Source organism: Phragmites australis, chromosome 11 (genome assembly GCF_958298935.1).
Source record: "Phragmites australis chromosome 11, lpPhrAust1.1, whole genome shotgun sequence".
NCBI classification, from domain to species: domain Eukaryota; kingdom Viridiplantae; phylum Streptophyta; class Magnoliopsida; order Poales; family Poaceae; genus Phragmites; species Phragmites australis.
The window spans coordinates 7,589,556-7,608,186 of NC_084931.1; positions in this window are offsets into that span (position 1 = coordinate 7,589,556).

Consider the following 18,631-nt stretch of genomic DNA (forward strand, 5'->3'; position numbering starts at 1 on the left):
ACATCGAGGAAGGCAGAGTTGCTGGAAGTGGTGACAGGGACCTTGTGACCATCTGCCGAACCAAATCTCAAGCTATGCGAGGCCGAGAGTCTGCAAGGGGAAAGGGGCCTCCCAAAGTAACTGCAGGAAGAGGTCGAGGAAGGATGCCTTCTACTGAAGAAAGAGGCAAAGGTGTTGCACAAGATAGCTCATCTGAATCCGAGGATAATGAAGAAGATCAAGCTGATGAAGTCATTGGACCCTTAAAGCTTCACAGACCCTGGAGAACTGCTTCTGTTGTTGATGCTCCAAAAAGGACAGTAAACTACATGAAGAATGTATCAAGGGTTGTTAGTGAAAGGTTAAACAACCCATATGATTTTGAGAAGAATGTTGCCGATTATCGTTTCTGGAATGACTTTCAGGCAGACTTCTATGAGACAGTAATTTTGGTCAAGAAGAAGCCTATTACTCCCATGCAATGGATTGATTGGGATTATATGGCCAGGAAGAACGACCCGGTGTTCACTGAAGTGATTGCAGCCTGTGAGAGCAAAAGGGTGAAAAATATTATGGCTTTCAGGTATGATTGGTGCGAGGAGGTTATCGCACAATTCTATGCCACGGTGTGGTTTGAGGGATGTGAAAATCCCATTATGCACTGGATGACAGAGGGAGTCAAATACAGGATCAGTTTCAGAGGCTTCGCTCACTACTTCCATCTAGATGCCAGAGATACTTCCAAGGATCAAATTCACAATGAGAATCAATTGACATTGGAAGAAATTGGGTTCATGTATCTAAATCATGGACGAGTTGAGTTCGGAAAACTTACAGGGATGAGGCCTTTCTATCGATGTTTGAACTCCCTATTCCGGCTCACCTTGGCACCCAAGAGTGGAGATGCAACTACAGTTCAAAGTATCTCCAAAAATCTACTTGCAGCCATGTCAAATGATCATGCTCCTTTCAGCGTGGCTCACTTTCTTTGGGAGGAAATTATTTTTACATCCAAGTCGCCTATAAAAAGTTGTGGATATGCCCCTTATCTCATGTTTATCATTGAAAGGATATCCAAAAAGACGTTTGTCAAGGAGATTAAGCATGAACCATATAGAATGAGGCCTTTGAACATTCAAGCTCCCTCTCCATCTCCATCACCTCCTCGTGCTCCTCCTAGCTCAAGACTGTTTGCCTCGAGACGTGCTCCACCTCGAGGGTCTTCTTTCATCAAGAGTGCTCTCAAAGCAATTTTCAAGAATTGCACTCACAATGCCACTCAAATCAAGGATCAAGGTGCTCGCTTAAAGAAAATGGAGAATTGCCAGAAACAAATGTACACATCCATGAATCTCCAACCTCCTTGCTCTCCTATTGAGTCAGATGAAGCGGAGAGTGCACCTCTTGAGGTTGAGAACCCTTGGGCATGGTATGATGAAGCTCAAGCAGCAGCTGAAAGTTCTCACCAACAAGCTCAAGACGATTCCTCTGACGGCAACGAAGGAAGTGAAGACGAGGAGGAAGATGATGAGGAAGATGGTAGCAGCGAGTAGGCTCTCTCTTTTTGGTGCTTGATGCCAAAGGGGGAGAGATAGTTATCCTTTATCTTAGTTTCCTTAGTTTTGGTCTCATTTAAATCTCTTTCGCCGTTGGACAATTGGATTCTTGTTTGTGATGAACCTTGTGTTATTTAAATTCATAAGACCTTTATGTTAGTATGATGATTGTTGTACTTTCATTAGTTTTGTGTGCTCTAGGTCTTTTCATAAACTTTTGCATCCCACGGATTCTAGGATATAGGGGGAGCTCTTGTGTTCAAATTCCTAAATAAATGCATTGTTGTTTAACTTTGTTTAGAACAATGCACACATTTAGGGGGAGCTTACCATATCTTCTAGAATTCAAAAACCTTTTTCATATATCCTTGTGTATCCTTTAATCGGGTTGTCATCAATCACCAAAAAGGGGGAGATTGAAAGTGCATCTAGGCCCCCTAAGTGGGTTTTGGCTTATTGATGACAAAACGATTAAAGAACTAACATGCTTTGTGAGTATTGAACAGGTATGAGCTTTAGTTGTGAAGGTAAATGACGTTTGACGCCCGTCGAAACAATTGAAGAATCTACGAAGGATATAAGATAGGGCTTAAATTCTTTTTACTTTTGCAATTGAGTCTAGGATAGATTTTTTCATAGATGGATGAATTTATTTGCTTGATTAGTGTCTCAATGCTCAAGAGATCCTTTAGAATCACCCAATTGAGAGACACATTCACTCACGGACACGAAACTCTTTCTGAAAATCTTCTGAGTCCGGAGTCTCCGGTGTTCACCGGATACTCCGGTACTCAGCGCTCAGCCGGAGTCTCCGTGCTAGCCTCCGGCAGAGAGTCTCGGCTACGGGTTAATCTTTTCAAGAAAAAGACCGGAGTCTCCGGTGTTCACCGGATACTCCGGTAAAATGTTTTGTGTGCAGTCGGAGTCTCCGAGGTAGACTCCGGCAGAGGCTCTCGGTTAGCTTTTAATCTTTTTGATAATTAATAGGAAAGACCGGAGTCTCCGGTGTTCACCGGATACTCCGGTACCTGGAGATGCCGGAGGATCCGGCTAGTCTCCGGACTTAGTCTGTTTTGGAAAATCTGTCAGGACCGGAGACTCCGGTGTTCACCGGAGACTCCGGTAATTAAACAGAACTGTAACGGCTAGTTCTGACACGTTCGTGACCGTTCTGACGCCATTTTTGGAATTGGGACCGGAGACTCCGGTGTTCACCGGATACTCCGGTAAGCTCTGACAAAAACAGTAACGGCTAGTCTGTGAGAGAGGGCTATAAATGCCTCCTCTCTCCATATCATTTAGAGTTTGCTGTGGCTGGTTTCCTTGAGACCTCTTGAGCACGTTAAGAGCATTCAAAGCCTCTCCAATCATCTCTAGAGCCAAATTTGCACAAATTTGAGAGTGTGGGTTTGGAGAGGGTTCAAGCCACTTGAGCATTGAGTTCTTCATCGAGCATTTACTGCGATCATCTCCTTTGAAGCTTTGGGTTTCTAGAAGGAAAGGAGTTGCCTGAAGAGCACCCAAAACTTGTGGTGTGCCTCGGGAAGTTTGTAAGCACCTTCATATTGAGTAAGAATTTCTAGCTTGATCTTTGTGGTCGCTAGAAGAGGATAGGGTTGGAGAAGACCCGGCTCTTTGTGAGCTCCTCAACGGAGACGTAGGCACTTCTTTGTGAGGTGGCCGAACTCCGGGATATATTCTCGTGTTCTTTCTTGTGAAACTCACTTGATCGTGTGCATTTGATTATTTGTCATTTAAATTGCTATAGTATCAATCTTGCTAGTTTTAATTGTTGTTCTAGCTTAGTAATATCTACTTGACCTAGTGCATCTCATAGAATCTAGCTGTGATCCTCAGTTCAAATTTATTCTAAAATTTCCTGTCAGGCCGGAGACTCCGGACTAGACCGGATACTCCGGACCATACCGGAGTATCCAGACTTCACCGGAATATCCGGCAGTTTAATCCGCTGTTTTTAGTTTTAAATTTCAGAAAAGCCTATTCACCCCCCCTCTAGGCACTTTCAGCTACTTCACTGTCATCCCATTTACCGAGCTGTCGCCTATCTGTTCCTCCCCCTCTCTCTATAAAAGGGGAGAACAATCCCTATTTCCCCTTTTCCTCCTTTCTCCTTGTTTGCACCACCACTGCTGCTTTGTCATAGTCGTCTCCTCCCCGTGACCAACTAAGGAGCACAAGGAGCTCACCACCTTCCCCTTGCTGCCCTTCCTCTTCCACTAGCCCGAAGGGAGCACGCCCGAGCCAAGGCCGAGTAGACGTCGCCACCGTAGAAGCATCGCACCGTCGGTCGCCACCCTACCCTTTGTTGTCCTTAAGCTCAATGAGCATCCCCATCCCCTCCTGCTCCTTCCTAGCTAGCACGTCATCGCCCTTATCCCCCCTTTGTGTGGTGACATTCAGCTACAGGATTGATCCCACCACCATGCTGAGCTCACCACCGGCAATATCCTATCCCCCTGCTAAGCCAGCCTTCATGTCGTGGTGCTATTAGAAAACCGTAGTTGTAAGTTGTAGGGCCCCTTGCACGCGAATAGTATAGAGCCACTGCCCAACTTTGATTAGCCTCCTTGACCAACTCTGGCCACCGCTTGCTGTCAACGAACCCCTAAATGGGTTCTCCGTCGCGCAAGGTGCCCGAAGTGCATATCTCATGGTAAGTTGGACAAGAAACCCACTGCTGACAAGCTCATCAGTGTGAGCTGCCATGATTCCTCACCGCTGCCACCTTCACCGCTTCGCTCCACTAGCAAGCCCGCACACACGCGTGGTAGGCCTCTGGCCTGTTGGCGCGGCATGGCCAAGCAGGCTGTGGTTGAGCCTGGGAGCAGTCGGCTTGCTAACCGAGCCCTGCAAGCCGAGACCGTGCCCCCGTAGGTCGACCCAGTTGCCAAAGTCTACAAAGCCAATCGGCCCAACCCTAGTGGACCTGCTACTATGCAAGCCTAAGCTCAGCACTGTGCAGCTCAGCCTAGGCCCAAATCCAAGCCCGTATCTAGCCCAGATCAACCCAATCCGAGTACTGTTCAGTGGGTCCTTGCCATGGCCTGAAATCTATAATCATGTATTTAAGCATAATCATGCATCACAAGTATCATGTCTAATTTTTGAGCAATTTTATTTTAGTGTACTAGAACACCTTGTTTTGAGTCAATCGAGCAAGAGGAAAAATTCAAGAGACAAAAAATTGAATTTGCACCTTCTTTCTCTAGCATGTGGGGCCCACCTAGCTGGCCAGCCCCACCACCTCACCTCGCTCTCTCCACAGCAGCAGCCCCCTCCCCGACCAGTACTCACTCACCCACTCCCTCTCTCTCTCTCTCTCTCTATCTCTCTCATTCTCACTCTCTCCCTCTCCCACCTATTCTCTCCCTCCCCAACCGAGCCAAGAGAAGAAGGAGAAGCAAGGGGAGGCCATGGAGGAGGTCCCTGGTGATCTCCCCCACCGCAGCCCGCCAAAGGTCGTCCTCCCCATCTAGCTCAAGCACCTCGGCCACCTCTTCTTCCTCCTCAAGCCAGCCACCACCCACCCCAATGTCATCTTGAGCTCTGGCCCTTCCCCAGCTCCTACAGCCGAGCTACAAGATTTCTAGGACGAGGTGAGCACCTCAACCCCCTCCTATTTTTATTCCTGTAGCTGGATCTACCAGCATCAAGCTCAAAAGAGCCAAACCATGGTCGTCGCCACCATTCGAGGCAATAGCTGAGCTCCGGTTATTTTTAGCTTACACTTTTTGTCCTAAGCGGTAGAGGAGGTCAAGATAATGCTCTATGTCCGAAATCCCCACCCCAACAGCCGTCGGAATCATTGCTGGAGAGATCCCTAGCGAAAATCAGCATTTCTAACCTCACCAGGAAGTTCTGAGACACAGCTCGGAGGTTCCGAGTGATCTTAGCCAAAAATGCCTAAGAACCCTCACCCGGAGGTTCACCCAGAAGTTTCCGAAATCGGAAGTTCCGAGTTAAACCCGGAACCTCCGGATTGTACTGTTCTTTTTCAGATAAATTAATTAGGTTAAGGCTTTATTAATTCACTGTTAATTCTTTACAAGTCCAAAATTGGTGAAACCAATTGTGATAGTCTTCTTATGACTTTTTAAAACTAGGAAAAAGGGTTTAATACATTGTAAATCATATTTTATGATATTTTGTCATATGCTTATTGCGATGTTTTTCTATTCTTTTAGTGAATGGCGTTCTGGAGAGTAATGTATTTCTGTAGGAAGGTTTTTGTGGTTGATCAGTAATTCCTCTGTTTGCACTTGATGCAAGGAATCGTCTTTTTGAATTGTGACACATGAAAGACGGCTTCTTTCAATGTTGTACAGGTCAGATTGATTTGAAGCTAAGCAGCGAGGCAAGCATCTAAGCATATTTTTTCTATTAATTTGGATCATATGTGTCTAATATCATAACATTTGCTTTATATATGTTTGCATGTTATCGAGTTGGCATCAGGTTTTGGTATGGGTAGAACCTATATTGATGCATTACATCCCCTGTCTTAAGATATTGATGATCCATATCCTTATAGCTGGTGTTTAACTTGATATTGTCGAATTTAAAGGTTAACCGAATTCCTTAGCCATGCTTAGGTTCTACGATAGAAGTCGAGTGGTGAAATGAATTCATCGTTCACGAGTATAGGCTTTAATTACTATCACAATGATAACAATATTGGGTTTATGATGTTTGTTGGATGAGTAGTGAGGATGAGGCAAGATGTGGGCGGTGTTAGGGGTGCTTTCTCCTGCTCCGATGTGGAGTTCCCCACGGTAGGTCGGGAGAGGAACTCGGATGCCATAGACCACTTGCATCATTTAAGCACCGTCCGTTGGTATCGTTGGCTTTAACACTTTTTGTGCTCACCACATGTCGATCTAATGGTAAGATAAGTTGAATATCATACGCTGTGTTAACGTTTTCCGTGCGTCCCTATGACACGTAAGAGAAAAAGAACAAGAGAAGCAAGGTGGTGGGGAGCCGGGGGTGTTCAGGACATGTTCGCGATAACTCCAATGCCATAGGGGCATGTGCAAGTGGGTAGTTTTAGGTATGAGAAAGGTTGACATGAGTACCCCTTGTGTGGGTCTATGTGGTCATATGAGCCGTATGGTCCTCAAGTCATGTGTGTAAAGGAGCATTCCCTGCAGGGTGTAAAATCAATTCGAATTGTCGTGCTCTCAGTTATGAGCATGCTTTTGTCCATCCGCGTAGGTCGTAGAGTTTTGAATTTGGGATGATACAATGGATATGTTGAGATGGTTCTATTCACACCTGAGATGGTTCTATTCACACCTGAGATGGTTCTATTCACACCTATGTACATTATGGTTTCAGTTGTATCTATGTTTATGTTGGTGGTTATTGTTTAGAATGATACTTTTGGTATAGTATAGTTGCTCAAATGTTTATGTCAAATTGTGCTTTGCATCAATTCACTTAACCATGTGGCTGTATTCTTGCTAACATTCAAATGCATAAAATCCTTAGAGTCGGGTTATCTATATGTACCCAATATGAATTAAGTCTTGCGAGTACTTTCGTACTCACACTGTTTATTTTCTTTTTAAGTGAAGCTAGGTGCCGGCTACTTCAATCCTACCGGACGGTGTGGTGGCAAGCAAACGTTATGCTACCTTAACCTCGGTTGGTTGCCTCGTAGGCAAATGGCTCCACCGGTTCCTTATTTTGTTAGATGTGTCTCCCACTGTGATGTATGTATGTTACGCTAGATGAAATCTTTTTTTTGTTCAATATATCAACTTGTAATCTTTGAACCTAGTTTTTTGCTACGTTGTGATATTCATGTTGTAAAGGTATTTATGGGTAATAACTTTCCTGGGAATTACCAGGTCACACATACCGGGACTACCGGAATTAGATTTGCTTTAATCATTAATGGCTACGATTGTTGTGGTGAGATGTGAGTTAGCACGTGGTTCGTCGTGAGACGGGCGCAGACTAGCTCTCATCTTAATCGTCCAAATGATTAAGTCGAATTTAATTTGGACGGGTTCTCATAGTCCCTCATGTGGGACTCACTCATGAATAGTGCCATTTTACAGTTTCTCAATTTAATTTTAGATTAAATCTTCTGAGAGTCATAACTTATCTGTTCTTTCGCATAAATTCATCTAAATTCAAGATCTACCTCTCTATCACAGTGTGATATCCATTAGAGCTCATTTGGCGGTAATTGTTTCTTCTCTAGTATAAGTCATTCTCTAGGATTTTATAGAGAACCCGGAAGATATTAACTTTGACCAAGGTTTAGAAGAAGACTTCAGAGAAGGCAAGTCATATCTCCTTGATGATTTTGAGCCCATGTTTTGCAATAATCTATTGATCAACTTAAAACATGACTTATTACCGCATGTTCTATATATTGTGCTATTTTCAACTGCTTGTAATACTTACATCCTATAAAATAATTGTCATGCCTTAAATGTCTTATCCAAAATATATATCACCCTAGGATTTACCTTTGTCGTTGTCTATATTAACGTCAGACGACACCGTGATATCTAGCGTGCTTAGGATGGAATACATTCTCTTCAGAGATGTCGCTAGTGGAATACATCTCTTCGAAGATGTCGCTTCACTATTTAATCAATTCAACTCATATACCATGAATCTTTGGTGATTGTAGAATCCTTGATGTTTGTGAGATATGGTGGGTGGTGTGTAAAATGGGTGAAAACTATTTTGGAGGGGACAAGTAGAGTAGTCCTCTGGTAGAGGGTGCTCATGGAGGCTTGAGCTACCTTTATGGTATTCATTGCCAACTGAAGATGCCTACCTCGGCCGTATAAGTATCAAATCATGGGTCGTTATGCTAACCCACCCTAGTGCAACCATGCGTCATGTATGGGCAGGATTTGACTTTTCTTCCTCCCAACTGAGCTGGACATTCTACTAGGAGGGCAGTGTACAACGAGGATGCAAGTGACTATTTGGTCCTCTGCTTGGGTGTTGCAAGACCGGCAAAAGCCTATAGGGATCTAGCATCGATTACAAGGCCTCTGGTACTTGACATGCCTCGAAGTAGTTGTCCATCATGGGAAGGTGATTGAAGTGTCTTGGTATGATTCGATCATTTGCTTGCAATGGTTGGAGACTAAGCATATCGTATAGGTACATTGTATAACCTCTGCAGACTGTAAATCTATTCAAATAGCTGTATCCATGGTCATGGACAAGCAAGGTAATGACCTCACTTGGTTAGACTCAGGGCGTTTGTGTCTGATGATTGAGTGTGTGGACTAGATGTCCGTGTGATGAGGTTGCTGACTCAATCCGCAGGAGGCTATTTAGTACTAGAGGTACATCAAACATAATGATAGGGACTACAGAGTAAGGTGTAGCCCCTCCTAGGACTGAAAACCCCCCAGATATACCTTGTTTACACTATTTTTAAAGTTAATAGTAGATAATATAACTGGATAATTGTATAAACTAATTTACGCTTAAAACTAAACTGTAAAGCCTTATTCTCGAATTATTCTTTGTGCATCTATTAACACCTTGAAGTAGTATAGGACTTGCTGAGTATATTTCGCACTCATTCTTGCTATCATTCAGATGAGGAAGCAGATGCTGGCTTCGCTGGAGACAAAGGTGTGGATGAGGAGTACATTTAGTAGTCAAGTTCTCACCCTAGTTGTCTGTAGTTTTGGGTAGTTATTCCATTGTGCTTTTGATGGCCGATAGGCTAGGTCTGTAATATACCGTATGGTTTGAAGACCCTTTGTACTATGTAACCTTAACACTATTATGTACGATGTATGACTGTAATGCCACAATTGTTGTATAATGTGTATCAGTTATTTGATCCAGGGACTGATACAAGAGGCATAAGAGATCCTGGGAATGGGGTCTTACACAGACGATGACACAATACATTGAGGCTATGAAATCTGCAAGTAAGCAAAGCCAAAGCATGTCAGATACTCGGGTTTGCTGCAGCCCCTCACCGTGCCAAAGAATGCCTAGCAAATCGGTCACTTTGGACTTCATTGAAGCTTCAATTGTGTCTTGGCTGTTGTCAACAAGTTTTCAAAGTATGCACATTCCGTGCCACTAGTGCATCCTTTAAGTACCTTACATGTTGCCCAAGCTTATATGAATCAGATTTATTGGCTCTGTGGTCTTCCTCATTAGTTGATTTCGGACTGTGATTGGATTTTCACCAGCGTCATTTGGAGCGAGATGTTTCGTCTAGCAGGAACACAATTGAGGATGAGCTCGTCCTATCACCCCAGGACCGATGACCAAATGGAGAGGGTAAACCAGTGTTTCGAGATGTATTTGTGATGCTTCATGCCTGCCTGCCTGCGCAAATAGAGTGCTTAGTTACCCTTGGCCGAACTATGGTACAACACTTCATATCACTCCACCATCGGAAGATCTTCGTTTGAAATGATGTATGGTCAACCTCTGTGGTAATTTGGCATTGTGGACACTTTTGCATGTTTAGTGCTAGATATAGCCAATTGGATGCAAGAGCCAGAGCTTATGTCGCGTCTGGTGAAACAGCACCTGGTGCGAGTTCAATAGCGGATGAAATACTATACCGACAAGAAGTGCTCTGACAGATCCTTTGAAGTCATAGAATGGGCATATCTAAAGATTCAGCCGTATATCCAAACATTAGTGGCACGTCGTGCTAACCATAAACTTACCGCTATTTTGGTCCCTTTCAGGTGCTCCATCATGTGGGCTTCGTGGCATACAAATTGAAGCTTCTGGAGGGGTGATTGGTGCATCTGGTGGTGCACGTGTCGCAGATGAAGAAAGCAATACAAAATCGGAGAGCTTTGTGGGACCAATTCCACAGATTCTAGATGCACTGGTGGAAACTCAAGTGCCGAAGGAGATTCTGGAGTGCAGATTGTACAAGAAAGGCTCAGCAGCGGCGGTCCAGGTGCACATTCACTGTTCTAGCTTGTCGACGGCGCTTGCAGCCTAGGAAGACTTCGAGGCCCTCAAGATGCGTTTTCCAATGGCGCTGGCTTGGGGACAAGCCGTTTTTTATGGGCGATGGGATGTCAACACTGTCCATCAGGAGGTAGAGGAAGGCCACCATGGGACTTCATAGGCCAAGGCCGGATTGAGTGGTGAAGCAGATAGGGCTGAAGCTAGGGCGGGTCGTGGGCTGCGCATTAGGTAGACCAACTGCAAATACCGCAAGAGTGGCTGGTGGGAGTTGGTGGTGGGCGTGCATGAGGGTGTGTCGCGTGTGCCTTTTAGAGGGTGAACTGTAACCAGAGCGAGGCATGAGAGATACGAATACACTTGTGAACTCCTTCCTCCTCCTCTAAGTACTTCTGGATTTCCTCCCCCAATTCTTCTCTTCTATCCCGAATTCGATCAATCTTGTGATAGAAGATCCCACTTCCAATTGGCTTTCGACTAAATATCCCTCTCTCACACACACATTTTCGCTCTCCAAGAGAAAATGAAGCATTCTAAAAAAAATGGAAAATAAAAGGTAACAAAAATTATAAAATAAAATAAAATATTACCTTCCATGTTATTTAGAGACCCTAATAGAACACGCAAACGCAACCACACACTAACACGACGTCTACTGAAGGCCGCAAATGCGGAATTTGAAAATTGACGAAGTTACCACAAATGTTTCGTTATCAACAGGTATATCGTCTACCGCTGAAAGAAAATTCTGCTTTTATAAGACACACATCAAGCAAAGCTCTACAACCCTCTCAAGACATGGCTTGGTTGCCAATATTACCTTCCATGTTTAACAAGCGTGTTACCGTACCATCAATCCGCATTTGGCAGAATCTACGTCTATAAATCAGAGTGGGAGGAAACTAGAGGAGACGAGGATTCAGGAGAGGCAAGCCAGAGGGAAACAAGGAGCCCTTGTGCGTGGAAACATCTGGGAGAGAGGATAGAGAGAGGGAATCCCGGCCAAGAATGAGCCAGGGAACCCTCCCTCCCTTCTGCCCACACAACATGGCTCCGGGAGATATGTATAAATATCCACCTACGAAAGGAAATTCTATAGAATCAAGTCCTTCAAACAACCCTCTTCTCCAGCACGACACGTGTCCTCCTTCTCTTTTATGCAAACACCAGCCGTTAGATCAGAAAAAAAAAAGGTATATATCATAGTCTTGTAAAAATCTTTTTATGAAAGTTCCTACGGAATTTTCTTTACACCAGCACATGTCTAGCTCCAATCATGCACCTCGATCTCTCCACTTCTCCACTGCCCTTCAAGATCACGAGCCGGCGCATCAGTCCAGTTCAAGATTTTGCCGTTGTCACTGGCATTCTGCAGCCGCTAGCAGATTCACTAGGGATCGTCAGACTAAGCGAGGTGAGTCGTCCATCGATCTCTCCCGTCTCTATTTCCCAGTAGGCATGCATTAGCTGGCATTAATACCCAACTAATGCTGGATTATTGGTACTCCAGTTGGCATTAGTTTGCACCGTCTGCCAATGGGCAAAAATACAAAAATAGGCAACATACGTCAGCGTATTTGCAAAAATAGACAACATATCAGCGTATTTGTAAATCTAGCATCTGTATTCGGCACTTTAAAATCCGAAAACTCAATTTCGGTACCTCAAACTCCGAAAATACGTCGGACCCACTGATTTCGGTAACTGAAATACCGAATACGACACTGTTCACTGTATTCGATACCTCAAATACCGAAAACACGCTGTATTCGGCAACTGAGGTGCCGAAAGCCGTATTCGGCAACTCAGTTGCAGAATACGGCTTCAACCGTGCAGCGACATACTAGCAAGCTACAGTAGAACGCAGAAATGTGTTAAAAATTCATGTTTTTTATTTAACTCACGATTTTATTTGGGAGTATAAAAATAGTCTAAAAATTCTAAACATTTTTACGAACAAAATAGAGGTCACTAGCAATCCGTTTTAATTGGTTTGATCCAAAAAACATGAGCCAATATTTAATTAAAATTCTCTAAATAAGCTAACTTTTATAAATTCTAGCAATTTTTAATACCTCAAATAAATTCTCAAAAATCTAGAAAAAATCACTAATATTCTTCTAATGTGATGTACTAATTTATAAAAATGTTTTGAACCCTATGTTATTTGGTGAAAAAAATAAGTTTCTTTATAATGATCCATTTATATGCATTCTTATCATTTCATGTCATATTCTCTTTTAATTCAATTTGAATAAAAATAAACGCATACATTCTCTTTTAATTCATTTCATGCGATATTCTCTTTTGTGGAGGATGACCGCCCTTGTTGTCATGGCTGGAGTGATGTGAAGATATACGGCTGAGAAGATGAAAAGCATGACAAGGCAAGAAGATGTTGCGCACTTGCGAATGTGTTTCGATCTACCGAGGAGTGACAATGTTTGGTTGGGAATATTTTGCTTCCTTAGTGCAGACAACAAAGGTGCATGAAAATCAATCTCAATATGTTCATGTTGACTGCATCACATGAGAAGAATATTAGCTGTCGGTGTATTTAGAACCAGGGGTCCCTAAGTCCCGAGGCCAGACCGGCCGTCCACCACATATCACCACCCTGCAAGATAGGTAGAAACAGAGTGCTCGGGAGAGAGTGCTCGGGGCTGCACGTGGCAGCCCCCGAGGACTCGGTGCCCCGAAGGTCCCGCTGAAGTGCTCGGGAGAGAGTGCTCGGGGCTGCACGTGGCAGCCCCCGAGGACTCGGTGCCCCGAAGGTCCCGCTGAAGTGCTCGGGAGAGAGTGCTCGGGGCTGCACGTGGCAGCCCCCGAGGACTCGGTGCCCCGAAGGTCCCGCTGAAGTGCTCGGGAGAGAGTGCTCGGGGCTGCACGTGGCAGCCCCCGAGGACTCGGTGCCCCGAAGGTCCCGCTGAAGTGCTCGGGAGAGAGTGCTCGGGGCTGCACGTGGCAGCCCCCGAGGACTCGGTGCCCCGAAGGTCCCGCTGAAGTGCTCGGGAGAGAGTGCTCGGGGCTGCACGTGGCAGCCCCCGAGGACTCGGTGCCCCGAAGGTCCCGCTGAAGTGCTCGGGAGAGAGTGCTCGGGGCTGCACGTGGCAGCCCCCGAGGACTCGGTCCCCCGAAGGTTCGCGCAAGCTCGTTCGAAGACTCGAAGGGCCCCGTCGTCAGGGTGTCATCCAGTCAAGGGCCCGATGCCGCATTTAATAGGCGCGCGTGGCCTGACATTCTGACATCCTGACATTCTCGGCTGCCCACGCCCCAGTGTCAGACCCTGCCATGCAATGGCAGGGGGGCGTGGGTCCATTAAATGCACGGGTCCCGTCCCGTTTTCGCCTGCGCGCCTCGGGATAACGTCGCCAGAATCGAAGCGCTCGGCCTGCCACCCTGCCCTGGCAGGAGAACAAGACAGGGTGGGCGCACCGGGCACCTCTGAGGCTGTCCGGTGGGCCCTTTTCAGAGCACCCCGAAGCTTCCGCAGCGGCTGGTGGTCGAATGCACGCCGCCTTCCTCCACCGCCCCTGTCACTTCGCCAAGATGAAATGATTACGCCTTTCTCCGTGGCACCTGGGCATTCGCGTCCCCTCTTTCCCATTCAGGATATGTCGAGGTCGGCGCATCTATAAAAGGAAAGGATGGAGGACACCGAACGAAAAAAAAAAAGGAAAAAGAGAAGAAGAGGGTCAGTCGAAGAACAAGAAAACAACAGCCCCCGATCGCAAGACGATCAAGAGACCAGCTAGCTAGAACATAAGAGCCTCCAGCTCTTTGTAAACAGCTCTCCTTGGAGAACCAGATATATCCTTGAAGGATCCCCTTCAAGGATAGATATAACACTCATACAGGAGTAGGGTGTTACGCCCCCGCGCGGCCCGAACCTGTTCAAAAACCCGGTGTACCCGCAAGCCAGCGCATTTACTTCCGTTCCCGCTTTTTTCCCGTACAAGCTTTTCTAGGATCATCCCCCCGGCCGAATCTCTAAAGAGGGGTCTCTCGGGATCCCTGCGACAGGAGTTCACTCTCCGACAGCTGGCGCGCCAGGTAGGGGGGAATATCCCTAGATTGTTTGTTTCCCTTTTTTCTCCACAGGAAAAGATGGCCGGTGGGCACCGTCTCCAGCGTTCCGGCTCCACTTCCAGTAACGGAACGCCGCCCCACGACCAAGAGGTTTTTCCCGCCCAAGGGGATCAGGGCGCTGGGCCCATCAGCGCCGCCGCTGCCGGCGTACTCTCCGACCCCCAGCAGATGGTCGGGGCCCCGGCCGCTAGGTCCGCCTCTGGATCACCTCGAGACCCTACCCCGGGCAGGTTCTTTCAGGTTGGCTACGGAGGAAGGGCAGCCACTCCCGAATCCGTGGAACATCGAGCATCTTCGACGCTTCTACCCATAGACGGTCAAGCTCGCGGTTCAGGTTGATAAGGCCGGGGGCTTCTCCCCGCCCGAGCGGTCTGAAGGCTTCGCCCCGTGTGGTAAATTGCTGTCACCCAACCTTGTAAATATCGTACATTCAGTATTTTAATAAGCAATCACTATGTCAAATTATTTCTCTGGATTCCCTATGTTTAATCTGTCTGGTGAGGTGCTCGGTTGTGCGAGAAAAAGTTCGCTCTCTCATTTTTTCCCGTTGACAAAAGAATCCCAATCGGTATACATGCGAGCAGTCGTCGCTGACTTACGTCCGGCATGGTAGGCTGTGGTGTTCGGTGTCGTGACGGGCTCCCGGGCACTAACCGAGTTTCGGGGCGCTCTGAGTAATCCCATCACTCGAGCTGCTCGAGTAGGCCGGAGCTCAGGCCCTCGGAGCGGGCTGTCGGTGCTCGGTCTGGCCTGTCATACCCGGGCGCCACCGAACCATAGGACCTCTAGGTTATGCCTCTGTCCGCCTTTGTCTGCCGGTTCGGGTATTCGAGAGGTCTCGGGTCGAAAAAACGAGAGCAGTCTATGGCAAGTACCGCACTAACAGAGCGCACCAGACAAAGAAATTCTATATTCTCTCTCTTAAGTCACAGGTCGGCAATCACAAGCAGTTCGGCCGCGAGGGCTTCAATGCCCCGGTCTCTGGTCGGCCCCAAGGGTCTTCGGGTGGTCCTACCGCCTAGGCTTGGGTGGTCGAGATCACCCGACCCTAGGAGCCTCGTATGACTCTGGGCGCTCGGGCGCTCCGTTGAAAGGATCAAGTCCCCGGGCCCCCGAGCTCGGAATCAACCCCTTCTGGGTCGGCTGGCCGGAAGGCCGACGGCTGTCCGGTGAGTGGTTATGTTCAGACAAGTCTGCTTTCAGTAAATTTATGTTCCCGAGTCATTCTCGGGGGCTCTTGCGCTTTAATCTGCTCGGTGAGGTGGTCTCTTGGCACGCAAAAACCCTGCCGCGTGTCGGCTTTTTTCCAGAACGACAGAGCGGTTCGTAGAAAGGAGTACCGTGCGTGCGGTAACGTCTGACCGAAGCCCTTCGTGGTGGTCGTGGTGTTCGGTCCGCTCTTAAGGACCCCGAGCACTACCGGGTCCTCAGGTGCCCTGGGTAATCCTATCACTCGAGCTGCTCGAGTAGTCCGGAGCTCAGGCCTTGGGGGCAGGCTGTCAGTGCTCGGTCCGGCCCTTTTTGAGCCCCGGCACCACCGGACCGCGAGGACTCTTGGTCACATTCTCGCTCACACGCGTCTCCCTTCTACCGGCTGAGTGGTCGCAAAGTGAAAAGGTGTCCGCTGGGCACGGCGTGTTCCGGGCAGGGCCGTTCCATCTCCCGAGCAAGGGAGTCTGTGTCTTTGTTTCTTAAACTAGGCAGTACGGACTCGCGAGAGCTTGAAGGCTGGCTGCGCCAACGCCAGCAACCAGAACAACTTCATTTCTCGGGGATGGGAAGGTCGGGAGCGGCCCGACTGAGTACTCCTCGGGACTTCTAGGCGGAGCGCCAGAGGAAACATCAAGCATACAGAGAAATTGGAGTTGCGAGCCCAAGGAAAAGCTGCCATTATATTCACAAGACATAGACAAAGCATTTTTCTAAGGGTTCACTCCTAATATTCACTCCTGCATCTACAACAAAAGAAAAAAGGGCGCCGAAGGCCTAGTCAGCGGCAGAGGCGTCGGCTGAGTCCTCTGAGTCGTCCCCGGGGGCTGGCGGTGGCGGCACCTCTCGCCTGAAGCCGGCCGCCACCGCAGAGGCGGTACTCCTAACCGCTGCTCGGGCGACCTCCTCCTCAGCCTCGACCACTCCCTCCCGCGCCGGCTCCAATGGGAAGTCCGGGTCCCTGCTTCGGTAGCAGGCCAGGACATGCTCGGCCACGGCTTGGGCCAAGCCACGTCCCTCCCGGGCGGCAAGTTCCTGAACTGCCCAGGGCAGGGTCTCGAGGCGCTCGCAGACCTGCTGCAGCTCCAACACTTGTCGTGCGGGGCCGTCGCCCTTCGTGTCGCCGACAAGCCGCCCAAGACCACCTTTCTCCATGGCCCGTCGCATCCGCCGGAGTATATCCTCCAGCATCTGCACGAGGTTGACCCGCGAAACAAAGGCTGCCTCGAGCTTCTCCCTGGCGGCCCGCAGCTGTGCCTCGAGTCCCTGGTCCTCGGCCGGACCGGAAGAACCGCCAGCTGCGGCGGGGACGGCATCCTGCTTCGCCTTAGCCACCACCTCGGACAGGGCTTGTTCACGGGCGGTCAGTTCCGCCTCGTGTTTCGCATTTTCTTCCGCCCTGGTAGCCGCGGTGGCCGCCGCGGCAGCGGCTTCGCCTTCCCGGCGACTCAGCTCGCCCTCTCGGCGATTCAGTTCGCCTTCCCGGCGACTCAGCTCATTCTCCCGTCGGGCCAGCACCTCCTCCTGCTGGACCACCGAATCCTCCCGGGCTCCGAGATCAGACGCTAATAGCTCGTTATCCACTTCCCGGATGGAGACGTCCTCTTCCCAGCGCTTGACTTCTCCTCTGATCTTCTGGAGGTCGTCTTCCCAGCGCTGGAGGTCGGCGCGCGTCGTCTCGACCGCGCCCTCTCGGCGGGCCAGCTCGGCCTGCCGCTCCTCTGCAAGCCGTTCCCGGGCCGTGACTGCCGCCTCCCTCACCTGCGCCTGCCCCATCCTGGCAAGGGCCTCGGCAGCCTGCTGCCTCGACGCCTCAGCCAGGCGGGCGGCGTCTTCTCGTTCCCGCGCGGCCTCTGCCCGCGTGGTCCTCAGGCCTTCTCGTTCCCGCGCGGCTTCCGCACGGATGTCCTCCAGGAGCTTCTGCTCCCGCGCGGCTGCCGCACGGGCCTCCTCTCGGGCGCCCGCCAGCTGCGCCTTCTCCAGTACCAGGCGGGCGTGCTCGGCCTCGAGCTCCCCCTCCTTGGCCTCCACCGCCGCGCCCAACTGCCCGACTGCGGCTCGGACGCCTTCAATGGCGGCCAAGAGGGGATCGGCAGGCCGGCCAGGCACTGCGAGCGCCGGTGGGTCCCAGGCTTCTCCGCCGGATGCCTCCAGGGGGGCCGAGCTCTCCACAGGGCCCTGTGCCGCCATCCGCCCCGGGCTCTGCCTGCCCGGGGTAGGCTCCTCCGGAGCCAAGGCCTCGGACGGCAGCTGCGTTCCCGCATCAGCCGCCTTGCCCACCGGCCCCGGCGAGGCATCCGCCTCCACCGTTCTCCGCCCCGGGCTCTCCGCGCCCGGGGTAGGCTCCGCCGGCGCCCTTCCGGTAGTCGCCGCCACCGCCTCTCTCCCTATGGCCGCCACGTCGATTGGCGCCTCCACGTCGATTGGCGCCTCCGCCGTTCCTACACTGGCCTCCGCTGGCGCAGCGGGCAGGTTCGGCTCTGGCCTTGGCGCCTGCTCCCTCTCCGTCGCCGCAACGCCTGCGGCCGGCCTACGGGAGACAAGTAAAAGTTGTCAAAACTTAGTTCGGGCCGAAAGGACCCATGGAAAAGCAAGAAAAATGACTCACCGATACCGCCATTTGGCCGCTGGGAGCCTAATGTCCGGGTCCGGTGCCGTCGGTCCGGACCCCTCCCGCCGCCTCTTCCGCTGAGGGCTCGGCTGGGCCACTGCGCGGGCCTCGGGTGCCGCCGCACGAGTCTCGGTCTCCGCCGCGCAGGTCGCAGGCGTCGGCGCGGGCCCCATCCGCACCAGGCGCGGCTCCAGCACCGGAAACGCCGCCGCTGCCGTCGGCGACGGCGGAG